This window comes from Ictalurus punctatus, chromosome 4 (assembly GCF_001660625.3).
Source record: "Ictalurus punctatus breed USDA103 chromosome 4, Coco_2.0, whole genome shotgun sequence".
Classification (NCBI taxonomy): domain Eukaryota; kingdom Metazoa; phylum Chordata; class Actinopteri; order Siluriformes; family Ictaluridae; genus Ictalurus; species Ictalurus punctatus.
The window spans coordinates 26,290,226-26,304,477 of record NC_071284.1 but is presented as its reverse complement, the minus strand read 5'-3'; the positions used below and the strand labels follow the sequence as shown (position 1 = coordinate 26,304,477).

Genomic DNA, 14,252 nt, shown 5'->3' with positions numbered 1-14,252 from the left:
GAGTCAGCAAAACGACATGCTGTTATTGAGTCTTTGTGAGAACGGAGCAGTGACTTTTCAGGTAAATCTACCACACTGAAATCTCTAAGTGACACAAGATGGAGCTGCCACGCAGAGGCTCTCAAGGCCATACTTGATAACTTTGAGACTATCGTTGACACTCTTGGTGAAATTTCTGAAAACGATATGCGAGTCGGGGGACAGTCAAGTAGTCTGCTGACATCTGTGACCGATTTTCAGTTTTTGTACCCTTGCATTTTGATGCGACAAATTCTCATACCGTGCAATGTACTGTCCAAAGCATTATAGTCATCCACCTTACATTATGCCAGTGTAAAAAGCCTAGCATCTTCCACAATCTCTGCTCTTTTAGCAATGAGAACTGATCACCACTTTCAACAGCTTTGGGAGTTCACAGTCAAGTTGTGCGATAAGAACAACTACTGCGGCCTGCAACATCCATGGAGGAGAACAACCAAAGCAACGGTGCCTGGACCGAATTCAGCCTCAGCTCAGGACTACTACAAATAATTGCATTTCAGCGTACTGAACAACACTATTAAAGAGATCTGTGAGCGATTTCAGGAAAATAACATTAACACTTTGATTGCACTTAATCACATCCTCAGCTCTAATATGGACACCGAAGAGGACCTGACATTTATTTGTCATCACTATGGATTTCCAGAAGAGGAGACAAAGAGGAGACTTTTCAACGCTATGTCAACTGGAGAAGTGAGTTTTGAACAACGACTGTCACTGTTCAAAGAGTCAAAGCTAGTCCACAGTCTTGTAAATGTTGCCAACCTCTAAGTTATTCTTGACTGTGCCGATGAACACTGCTTCGTGTGAAAGAAATTTTTCTTGCTTGCGTCAACTGAAAACATACCTGAGAAACACCATGAGACAGGAGAGACTGTCGGACATTGCAGTACTGAACATTGAACAGGCCATTCATGCGGATTTGGATAAAACAGTTAATCGCTTTGATGCCGTGTCTGGTGGCCACCATTTAAATTTCTGTGAATATTTTGCTGAGACAGGTACAAAAAGACTCTTCATTTTTTTCTTGCCCCCCAACTCAAGAGTCAAATGTCGCCCATAACCAAAGCCATACCGACATCTCAAAAATAATGCTTACAAGAACACGCAACTAAATTACACACATGTACATGCAACATTCACAGAAACCAATGTTGGTGTTATACAGTCATGTGAAAAAATAAGTACACCCCATAAAATCGATGGATTTTTTTTTTTTTTTTTACATATTTGAACAAGCAAACATTGAATCATCTTTGAAATAGTGCCTACTAATAAAGTTTATTTACTCGAATAAAACCACAATGGAAAATAGCCTTTTAAACCATTTATTCAACAGAAATATAAATAGATGTGATATTCTTCTGTGGAATAAAGTAAGTATACACTTGGCCTCAGAAGCTAGTATTTCCCCCTTTAGCAGAAATAACTTCTTGTATGCATTTTGCATAATTGTCCATCAGGATTGCTGGAATATTTGACCACTCTTCCATGGAATATTCTTTCAGTTCCAAGATGTTTGAGGGTTTTCTTGCATGTACTGCCCGTTTCAAATCCCAACATTTCAATGGGATTCAAATCCGGGCTTTGACTAGACCATTCCGTAACCCTAAATTTCTTCTTTTTGGGCCATTCCTTAGTGGATTTGCTAGTGTGCTTAGGATCATTATCTTGTTGAAAGGTCCACTTTCAGTTCAGCTTCAACTTGTGGAGAGATGGCCTCATGTTATCTTCAAGCACTCTTTGATATGATGCAGTATTCATAGTTGAATCAATGAATATAAGCTGTCCAGTCCCTGAGGCAATGAAGCATCTCCAAACCACAACATTTCCACCACTGTGCTTCACAGTTGGTATGAGGTGCTTCTCCTGAAAAGCTGTCTTTGGTCTGCAGCAAACATGTCTGCTGTTACTGTGGCCAAACAACTCTATCTTTGATTCGTCTGTCCAGAGCACATTATTCCAAAAGGCCTGGTCTTTGCCTATATGCTCATTGGCAAACTGTGGTCTTGCAAAGGCTTTTTTATATAAAAAAAAAATGTTCTGGTCAAATTTGTGCAATCTCTTTCTGATTGCAGAAGCATGCACTTTGACACCAATGATTTTCCTTACAATGGAATGATGTATTTCAAATAATTTGGAGATCTTTTTAAATCCCTTGCCAGGGGTATAAATAAGACAGACTCCACCTGCACTCCCTAAGCAGGTTCTAATCACTGGCACCCAGTCTTGAACACCTGATTCTAATTTTATGTATTTGAAGGTGTGATAAATGTAGGGGTGTACTTACTTTTCCATGTAACTGATCTGGTTTTTTGTCTTAATTTAAATGGTGAAAATTACTACAAAATGTCAATTTTATGTGTCATTTGATAGAGGGTATCACCTTTATTAATAGGCATGGTTTCAAAGATGATCAAATGTTTGCTTGTCCAAATATGTCAAAAAAGCCAACAATTTCCATGGGGTGTACTTTTTTATCCACATGACTGTACATATTAATTGACTCAACCAACATTTCAACTACTACTCTTTGAACACCCATTTCAGCTCATTCACAGGGACTTAGACATAATCTAAGACTAATGCTAAATGAATTATAAAAGAGGAATTATAAAACACTTTAGGATGTGTTGTTATAGGAAAATAATCAACTTCGGGATGGTAACACACTACCCCATGAATTAATATATTGCTTACTTAGCAGCTGCAATCATATTTTCAATAATTAGCAAGATGCTACAAGTTGATTTCTGCACTTTTCCCTAAATCCCTTCTGCTCAGCTCTTGTGGTTAGAATAAAATCATAAGTAATAGTTTCCCTGTGTAATAAATATCTCAGTGGAGTCAGTGCAGTAAAATAACTGTCTGAGTTAAAAAGCCTCTTTGGCTCTGTCCTAAACGCATGAATTCATGTCTACCAGAATGTTGGCTATTGTAAGAAAAGTCCCAAATTCTAAAACTCATAATAATCTCTTCTATCAACATATCACGGTTGCTGTTTTCTTAATGGTGGTGCTTCATGTGACTGTGTAATGAAATAAAGCATAAAGCTAGCTGTGTTATTTTAACATATAGATAGAGCTCATATGAGTATAGCTTCCATCTGCTCTGTGTCTCGTTTTAGCTGTGTTTTATGTAGAGCCCTATCTCATCCAACCTCCAGGTTTATTAGTTCATTAGTCAGCAGATAAATAGCAAGCTTCTAAATAGGCAAAGTGCTAGATTATCTGCATACACTGGCTAAAAGCACAAGTTCTGAAGTAAGGAATAAAATGCTTTAGGGCATGCTACCACAGGAAAATAGGGTGGTGTAATGTGGAAAGCCATTCCCACCCTTAAGTCATAAAATTATTTTTTTTGTAACAGCACACCCCAAAATGTTTTATTCCTCTTGTACTACAACAATTTCCCAACAGTTTGTATTTATTAAATAATATGTCATACTTTTTGTCTGATTAAAGTTACATTTAATGTTGTCTACCTAATGTCCCTGAAACAAGTTAGCTCCTGCTTTCACTAATATAGCAACTATAAATAGTCATTCCCATTCTTCCCAGCTCTCTTTCTTTCTCTCTCTCTCTTTATTATAAGACAAAAAAGAAGAATCTCATGTTTTATAGAGAAACTACAAAGTGAAAAGCCCTCTGACTTGAAGACTTTCCCATAACATAATCCTCAAAGGTTTACCAGTGCTGACACTGGAGACTCTCTGTAAATGTTGAATAAACATTCCTTAACAGAAAAATTTGCTTACAGATTATGTCACATGTCCTCTATATATGTCACTCTGAATTAACTGTAGAACACTGGAAACAATAATGCAATATGAGGGTGTTAATTTAACCTTCTATTGAGCCACATCATTTATAAATGATGCAAAGAAAAAAATTGTAGTTTTAGAATTTAAAAACATCCCACCAAATGCATTTCACTTTTATAATGGCACATGAATCTTTTATCCAATCCTGCCTTTATTTTCTGCCATGTGAGTAAACCTTTTGGTTACCAAGGCAACATGCACAAGGACTGCTACTGTAGCTTCTGTAACACGTGGTTTCGAAGCACAATATAATTAGCATATTTTGAAGTATTTGAATATATCCAAGTCCATTTTAAATAATATTTTTGTTGTTTTGAATAAATTAAATGCCTTTAATATGTAATAATTAAAAAAATTGGCCTTCAAATACATTAAAAATTATATTTTGTGTATGCATGACAATACCCTATGATGGAATATGCATGAACTACACGATAGAATAATTTAGGCTCCATTGAACAGAGTGGACTAATTTATTATGCATTTTTGGTAATGTCAATAAATTTTTATGAAAGATGGAAAACATTGGCTGTTTCAGTTACAGATAAGAGCGATGACAGTTTAGCTGAGAGCAGTGCAGATGAAGAGGACACTGAAAAAGTAGCCATCACAGGGTTCTTGAAGCTAACTGCTAGAGATGTGTAATTGAATTAGTAGAGTCAGAGGGGGTGAACAGGAACATGAGCAAGAGGAATACAGGGTTGCAGGACTCCGCAGCAATCTTCAGTGGAAGACAATCGTTCATTATGCATTCATTATGTATCCGTAATATGGAAAGCAAAGCTTCCTTCAGTCAGAGAGAGGTCACCTTAACTTACTAAACTGTTTTGCAGATGCAGTTGAACTATAAACCACATCTGAGCTTATTTCATAATGAAACCTGTTGAAAATTTCTGCGTACAGGGATATTATATATAATAGAAATCAAAATGTCAATATTTCCATAAGATCACTCTGACAAGAGTGTGTGTGTTGGGAAAGTGTTACAAAGAGCTAATGTTGGTGCATTGTGTTAGTTGAGTGTTCTCTTCATCTCTTATATTTTTAGTCTTAAATTATATATTTTCTTTTTTCAACTTTTTAAACTCCACTGTCAAGGTTTCACCAGTGGCTGCTTCCCATTACATGTAAATTACCGTTACATTTGTACAGTTGAGAAAGAAGATATAGAAAGAATAAATCATTCTTCTTCAGAATTCACTCTTGAAATTAATTAACACAAACTTTATTTCCCCACAGGGCCATTGTCTTGCAGCTGGAAAGCCTCAACATGCATAATGACTCAAAAATGAGTCAGACAGGTTAACAGATATTATTCTCCATGTAAATGTAACTAGGGTTTAAACTTGATCATTCTGTGAGATCTTTTCAGCATGATAATATTAGCTCAAGAGATGAAAAGAAATTCAAAGGAAGTCACATCTTGATTTATTCAGGATCCTATACCAAATATTGGCTATCAAAGATAAACAATTTCCAGCTAAATGTTTGTTTTTTTATTATTATTAGTCTGTCCAACAACAGAATGCAAAATGTCACTGCAGCAGGAACTTCAAAATAATTCCCAAAGGCAACACAGTAGTACAAAACAGACACAGACACAAACAAAATCACAAACTATACAGAGTTTCAAATTTGGGTAACACTTTACATTAAGGTTCCCTTTGTAAAGCATTTATAAAGGTGTTCATTTACAAGTACATTATAAATCATTGATAGGCATTTGGTTATAACTGCATGAATAAAAAAGGTGACGCTAATGAAATAACTGCCAAATAATGAGCCATTTTTTAACTCACATGTTATAAATGCTTAATAAATGTATTTATTCATACTTATTTGACTCAAAACCAGATTCATGATTATCATCATGTTAATTGCAAAATAGTTATAGTGAGAATGGAGGGTGTTGTATTGGTTTTTCTTATTAGTCTAATGTCTCACGACTCATGCCACTTTTCCAACCATGTTGCTTACCATACTGGAAAAAAAAAAGATTTTGGCCCTAATTAAATTCAACATTATTATACTTTGTTCATTTAATTAATTTCAATTTTGTTTTTGACTTTAATAAAAAATATATATATTAATTGTTTTTTATGCATATATGTTTTGAACCAAGCTACGTGAATGAATTAAAGTAAGTTAGAAAAAAATAAGTTGGTTTTGTTTGAGGTCCTCTCTGTGCATACGAGTGAATATAGCACGTGCAGTTTTGGCACCAGAGGGAATTTCCAGTACCATGTGGTGTGAATTGAAGACATTTTCATTTCGGTCCGGAGTTTCATCATTCCGACAATTTGCACAGTACAGTAAAATGTATTTCATATTATGCAGTACCATTCATTACAGTAAACAGATTAAAGAAAAAAGCAGTGCTGACGCATTTCATAATATGCTAAACACTAAAGCATTCACACTGTAGGTTATAGGGTTTTTTTGCTCGTATGCTAGCACATTAAGTTAAATGTTATGGTTTGCATGTTACCGAAAAAATAAGACTCGTGTTGCGAGCATGCATGGATTTGAAGCTTGTGGGAGGGATTGTGCCTCCTTGTACTTTGTCAATCAGCGATTGTGTGTGTGTGTTTGTCCACTGTAGTATTTGTTTACTATGTGACGAATTTCCTGTTTTATTCCTATCAGATCACAATATAGTGTTGGATTTATGAATCTTCTCAGCGACACAACAAGCTCATAATAGGGATCCTGTAATTGATGTGCCTTGCATTAATGAAAATATCTACTACAAAAACATGGTGTGGTATGTGAGTATAACTAACAATAATAATCATTATGTGTGCTCACTTGCTGTGTTCTTTCTTTCTCTTAGGGACATTTTGGTGGATCCGAAACCCTAAGTAATAGTTCTGGGGTTTTTTTCCCCCACACTTGTGATCACTTACAGAGCAACTTATTTAAATTTAAGTAATATATGGATGCTCATTTTTGGCTATGTACTATCTATTAATTCGCAACATTCTTGTGGGTTTTTTTTTTTTTTTTTTTTGTTTTGGTCATCTTATGTGTTTGTCAGTTCAATGTATTAGTGTAAATATTGTGGCATTCAACTGAGAAGGCAACCTTAAATTCTCAAACACTACAAACTTAAGCTGGCCACTTTGGGCATTTATTTGTTCCAAGTACAGTGTGTGTACTGAACAGTGTCTGTGGTTTTTGGCTGACAAGCTACAATGCTATAAAAACAGATGTGTGTGAGTCACGGTATTGGAGTGGGAAAGAGCATCAAAGCAGTGCTTTCCTCTTTCAGGTCAAAGCATGTTTGGGTGAGCATGTCTACTCACTCACTGCCCACACTCATGAAGTCTGGAAAACGGTACACAGTAAAGATCTGTGACAGCCAGACTGATAAACAACTCTCCTCTTTACAAGCAATGACATACTGAATGCATAAAATGCTCCTTTCACTTCATATTTAGTAACAGTTTTATCATGGTCATGGTCACGGTGGATCCTATCTTAGGGTCCCTCCTGGATTTTGTGCTTTTGCGATCGAAGAAATTAACGCATTTCAAGGAAACTCCGCAATATTCAAAGCAGTTTGCAATTTTTCAAAATTACCACAGATTCTTCGCAGATTTGGGCCAAGACACGTCATGTGATGTCCTCACAATGTGCATTCAGCCAAAGCCCTCTTCGAGTCATGTGCATCGAACTTGAGTACAGTCTCATTTACCAACAAACATCACTGCAAAAGAGCGTGCAAACAATTTAGTGCAATTGCAATTTCGTCAGGTCGAGTAGTTATCCGCAAAAAAAGCACAAAAAAAACCCTCAGCAAAATCAAGCATTTTTGGCCGCTACAATAGCGAAATCCTGTACAACTGCCTCTTGGGAACACTGGGTATGAGGTGGAAATACATCCTGGATAGGATGGCAGTCCATCGACATGCAGACCATGCAGACGTATGCACACATACATATAAGTAAACACAGACATTTATTCACACCTAAGGGCTGTTTATTATAACCAGTCCATCTACTGGCATGTTTTTTGTAGGAGAGAGGAAACCATAGAACCCACAGGAAACCCATGTGACACACAGAGTGAACATACAAAACTCACACATGGAAGTTACCCAAGCTCAGGATTGAACCAGGGACACTGGAGCTGTGAGATAGCTGTGAGGTACCACCTCCTTTGGAAACATTATTAAAACAGGGGGAAAAATTAGGATTATTGAGGTCAATATTTCAGAGAAAATGTATTTATACATTGTTTTGTTAAATTACAGAAGGTTAAGACTTTAACCTTTACAGTGGTCCACTTTAAACAATATTCTAGCAGTCACTGAACCCTTGCACTGCCACTACAATGTTATATGGTATTTAATGTCATCATTAATAAACAGGAAATTGTAAATAAGGCCAAAATGTCCATTTTGTCACTGATTTTGAAAGAGCAGTCTGTAATTTTTTTTAAAGAGTGCTCTGCTGGCTGTGAAGGAAGTCACACTGAAAACAAACCAAAGACACCTACTGTTAGCATTAAGTCTGAAAGAGATTACCCTAATTCCTAAGATATGAGCAATACCAAAAGAGAGACTCACTGTTTTTTTCACAGTTAATATTACAAACTGTACAGATTATAAAGTGGAACACATTTTATAAGTGATACATGAAGTTTTTATCCCACTGCAAACAACTAGCTGCAATGAAACTAAATCTGAATGAATCTTCAGGATTTCACAGATGAGATTCTCTGTGTTGGATTATGAGCAGACATATTCTTTCTCCATACTTTGGCCTTTCCATCACTTTGGTAGAGGTTAATCTAGGTTTCAGAACTTTTGTGGCTCATCTCTGTATTTCTTTGCAAATTCTAACCTGGCTTTCTGATTCTTACTGCTGATGATTGTTGATTATGTGGATTGTGATACCTTCACCCCTGACCTGTGTGTCACATCTCAGTCAGATCAGAACTCAATTTCCCAAGATACAACACTCACTTCTCATGCACGCATGCGCTCACCATCCCCGGAGTTCTGATCAGACACACCTGGCACCAATCACACACACACACACACACACACACACACACACACACACAAACTCTCACCGCTAGTACTTAGGGATGTCATTCACCTAGAGTCAATGCGAAGTATACATTCGGTCAACTCGTTTCTCTGCGTTACCAAGCCGTTCTAATTAGTTTGTCTTCTCGTGATCCTCGATCCTTGTTTCCGGTTTCGACTACGCTCTCTGCCTGATCCCGTTTGTGTTGTTCATCCGATCGCTTGACCTTTGCTTGTCTTACAACTACGTTTCTTGAACTTCCCGATACCACGCTCTACACCTGCCGCCCGCTCCTGCTTCCGTGCCGATTTGGGGTTTGTGACACTGTGGAGGTTGTTGGTGATGTCCCTGACTGTTGTTTTTGGCTATAACAATGTTTTTGTCATCAGCTGTTGTTGTTTCTCTTGGCCAACCCATTCAGTGTCTGTTGCTCAGTACACCAGTGATTTCTTTCTTTTTCAGAACATTCTAAATTTTTGTATTGGTTATGCCCAATGTTTGTGCCATGCCTCTGATAGATTTCCCCTCTTTTCTCAGCTTCGAAATAGTTTGCCTTTCTCCTACAGACAGCTCTCTGATCCTCATGTTAGCTTATCCTTTTAACAACAAATGCAGTCTTCACTTTTGAAACTGAAGGCTGAAATCAAGAGTAGATTTTCAGAGCTATTTATTGTTTAAACAATCAATTTAACAGGATGCATGTGAGTGAAGGGACTGTAAATAATATAAAATTGTTACTACATCTGAATTCCATTCTGGAGAAGGCTCCCTACAGGCAGCTAGCATTTCTTCTAAGCTCACATTAATTATAAGGGCCCAATTTAAAATCAGGATCATGTATAATTATAACAATTATCTAATATTTTAAATACAATATCATGATAAGATAAACAGAGATAAAGATTAGGCAATTGATGTGACTATAAATTGCAGTATTGCTAATCCAACAAAGTCCTTCAAGCAAACACAGAGACTTTCACTGGAGTGTGTTATCACAGATTTAAAAGCAAACAGCTGCTCCAGATATCAACACTGTCACTGTTCACGAACCTGCAAGACACACCAAATCAACAAAACATCTGCATGCAGCTGCAGCAGAATGACTACGAGCACACAGAACATTAATCATTGTCAATCTAATGGAACATGTGACTGAGCTGTGCTGTAAACACAGACATCTCAGAATGCACAACACATGAAACATTGAGGTGGATGGGCTACAAGCAGAAGACCACATCAGGTTCCACTCCTGTCAGCCAAGAACAAGAATCTGATGCTATCATGGGCACAGACTCACTGAAACTGTAAAGAGTGTAAACTCTTGTAAAGAGTAATTATTTGAGTTACTGTAGACTTCCTGTTAGCTCAGACCAGTTTGGTTATTCTCCTCTTATCTCTCTCATCAACAAGGTGTTTCAGCCTGCAGATCCTTTGCACACATGTTTTTTGTTTTTTTGTTTTTCACACCATTTTGTGTAAACTCTAGACAATGTTGTGTGTGAAAATACTCAAACCCATTGTACAGCCTATTTGGCTGTACAGGGGCAAAAAAAGCATGCCACAATTAAAGACACAGACATCTTTTTTTCCCCCCATTCTGATGTTTGATGTGAACATTAACTGAAGCTCTTGACCCATATCTGCATGATTTTATGCATTGTGCTGCTGCCACCACATGATTACCTGATTAGATAACTGCATAAATGAGCAGGTGTACAGGTGTTCCTATTAAAGTGGATGTGTGTGTGTGTGTGTCTGTGTGTGTAGGTAGAGAAATTTATTGTTTAATTGTCTCTAAGCCGTTTCTATTTAAGTGTGTACTTAGGTATGTTTTTTTTTATTATTAAGTATTATTATTAAATGCATTCAGGTATAATTATCTTATATTGAAACATAACAAATGTACTCAATTGTTTCTTTAGTTACAGTATCAATAGCACTTATGTATGTGATATGCGTGTATCACTTTTCTTTTACAAGGGTCCGTTTTGATTTGTATGCCGTTTTTCCTGATATTTTATAAAACAGTTTATGTACAAATGCTTTACTGAGTCAAACTATGTCTTCTGGCAATATGTGTGTGACAGTGTGGCAGCTTAGACATGCAGTCTGCACAATGCCAAGTTTCTCTTTCTTGTTAGATATGTTAGATTATAGCTAATGTGCCAAACTAAATAAAAAAAACTTCAGACACTAAACATGTCTAGACTGATCCAGTACATCTGGGTTACGAGAAAAAATGTGTCCCTTTCATTTTTTACTATAATAAGTCCACTTTAAATAGTAGTCATTATATTGGATTAGATGTTTATTATTTTCTAACATTTTTCATATCATTCCACCTCACTGAAGATTTACGCACATGTTGTTGTACAGTGGCAAAGCATGGGGCAGAGTAACAGCTTGCAAAAATAGAACTAAACACTGCAAGAACTGTAGAAGTGGAAGTTACATCACATGACTGAACACATGGTCTTCATGAACATCCAAATGCCTTAGGTTAACTCTTACAGTGCTGAATTAACACAAAAATATGTTCACTAATACTGGGTGCTCATTAACTGGACATAACAAATTATATAATTCGTGGGTGTTGATTCAACAATGTCCACATTATATAAATATATATCAATTTTTAATTCACAGTCAGAGCTGCCAGATTCAAACTGGCAGGAATTTTCAAACACATACATCATATTCCAGCTCAGATACATCATTACACCTGAGAGGAGGTACAGTCATAAACCCAACCCCAAGTACTTAGTAACTGTGACAGTCACACTGATATGTATAATCAAGTTTTTATTCTGATAAAACTTGTGTAAAAAGTATCTAGTTTGGACAGTGTCTCAAACCACTTACAACCACTTACTAAGTAGTATCTAAGTACACCAGTAGTGTGAATCCTATTTAGGTTTTCTATTTAGTGTGCAGAATGCCGTTTGGGACAGAGCCCTGAATTCTTTTTAAATTATTATTATTCGTTAACTTTGCTTGTATTATCACAGCCTTCAGATTAGTCTGCAAAAGCGGAAAAGGACACATCATAACCCATGTTATGAAATGTTCTTCCACAAGTAGCTTGCAACAGCATTTTCCTAACAGAAAACCTTCAACATACAGTAGCTCCTATTATGAGTGGTGTCATATTTTGCTAGTAGAACACAGATGCTGTACAGGTTGCTAAACTTAACATACTTATTATTTCATTTGTTTGTATTCTCTTGATGGTATCAGCTGTAAACCCTGAGGTTGGTGGACCAAAAATTATTATATTACATGCTATTTTCAATTTCCTCAATGCAGTCATGAGCCATGAGCATTCATGATTCATTTAATGCATTAGGAAGAATATTGGTTCTCAAATATGGCTTAACAAGATGGATGTAGGTTTGAGCAATCAGATTTAAACCTGTTTTAAATTTACGCATTTACACGTGCATTTTATCTTGCTGGTCTGAATATAATCCTTATGTCCAAGAGTAAAACCTCTCTCCATAAACTCACAATTAATTAAAATTTGGCTGCTTGGCTTCTCACCAACACTTGATTTAAGCTAAATATGACAACTTCACTGCAATTCCTTTTAAAAGCATACATTAATGTCAAAATTCGTCTCAATTGCAGATCTCACTCTTTTTTTTATCCATACCCTCGAATATCCAATAGTCCTCCATGAGTTGGCTGGCTCAGTAATTATTCCTTTGAAAATCTGTAGCTTCTGTTATTGTTCTATCTCAAGAGCGACACCCTAACCCTGGCCCTTTCGCAGTTAAGCAATTTCCAACACCTGCTGTCTTTAAATCTTGCCAATACAGCTGTTTTCTCAGGCCTTTTCACTAATCTGGCTAAAATCCTGTGACAGATTAGTTGTCTACTTGTTGGAAATCTTCTCTATTTTCTGTCCTTCTATTGATGCAGTTACTGTAAAGTGCTATAAAAAAAGATAGATTAAGACTATGAATAAGAAAAAGAGTAATAATAATAATAATAATAATAATAATAATAATAATAATAATAATAATAATAATATGGAAACCCCCAATATGATTTACTTATATTAGTCTGTTATATTAAGGCTTTGTTATGTTCCTTTCATAAATGATTTGTTTTGATCCCAAAATTTGGTCCTCTAGTGAACAAACAGTGCACTACATAGGGTGTAGAAGCTAATATTTTATGCTCTGTGCATTTAGGTCCTTTCCTGTTCCTAGTTAACTGTAATTAGCGTCCTGACTACCACTCATGAACACGTGAGTGATTCGTTTTCCTCTTATTCGCAAACAACTTCAGTAAGCAGTTCTCGCGTCATTACAATCACAGGTTGCATCTTACCTCGTCATTACGTGCAAATACTAGCTTCCGGAGGTCGGCACGTGCCAACCGACAGTATTCCTTCAGTGATCCATCAGGTTCGTCTGGAGAAAGTTCACCATCTGCTTGACTCCCGATCGAATCCAGATCCTAATGTTCGGTTTGTTCGCACACACGCCTTTTTAAACGCCTCTGCTCAGCCGCGCGCGCTCTCACTCAGACGCACCGGGAACACGGTGCACACGCGCGTGCTGAGAGAAAGAGAAAGAGAGAGAGATTGATTCCACCGAATGGGTGTAATTTGCTGGTTTTAACTCTCCCAAATTATACTTATTATTTTTTTAAAAAAAAATCTTTTTTATTGGTCAATCTCAGGTAACTTTATTTAAGTTTTTACGAGGTTTCCAAGCAGAAGGTGGTTGCATTTTTCTCAGTCCAGTTCATCCCAAAGGTGTTCAGGGGGTGAGGTCAGGGCTCTGGAGTTCTTCCACTCCAACCTTGACAAACCATGTGTTCATGGACCTCGCTTTGTACACAGGGTCATCATCATGCTGGAACAGGTTTGGGCCTCTTAGTTCCAGTGAAGGGAAATGAAATTTAATGCTACAGCATACAAAGTCATTCTCTACAATTGCATGCTTCTAACTTTGTGGCAGCAGTTTAGGGAAGGCCCAAATATATGGGTGTGATGGTCAGGTGTCCACAAACCTTTGCCCATAGTGTACCACATTTTTTTTTCTTTTGCTCCAGTTAATGAAATGAAAAAATTCAATATTGGGCTTTGTCACAGCCCAAAGTCATTTCAATTTGAAAAGCAAATTGCTAAACATGTTTAAACTGAATTCAAAAGCTTTTTTTTTTTTTTTAACAAACACACTTACACTAATCACTACTGAAAAAGAAGAGAGAAAATAAAATAAAAAATAAAAAGAGAAAATAAAAATAACACTTTCTTCCAAGAGAAAAATTATGCCTTAATATTTATAAGAATACAAACAGTTTTTCCTCGACTCACTTGAATGTTTTACTGAAATAA

The 14,252-nt window shown here is 36.6% G+C and overlaps 1 protein-coding gene across 3 annotated transcripts in view; it reads right to left on the bottom strand.

The window, feature by feature from the left end:
• LOC108264849 (P2Y purinoceptor 3) overlaps nucleotides 1–13,486 on the bottom strand; it is a 34,245-nt gene extending 20,759 nt beyond the window's left edge. The window contains exons 1-3 of one of the 3 annotated variants that reach the window (XR_008393924.1): nucleotides 13,238–13,486; nucleotides 7,953–8,025; nucleotides 6,833–7,574 (exon numbers count right to left, since the gene is read on the bottom strand). The gene's annotated coding sequence lies outside the window, so the exon portion shown is untranslated. Of the gene's footprint in view, nucleotides 1–6,832; nucleotides 7,575–7,952; nucleotides 8,026–13,237 lie in introns of those variants that run through there. The other 2 variants (XM_047155129.2, XM_017466771.3) reach the window with 2 other exon arrangements.
• Between the last annotated feature and the right edge of the window lie 766 nt (nucleotides 13,487–14,252).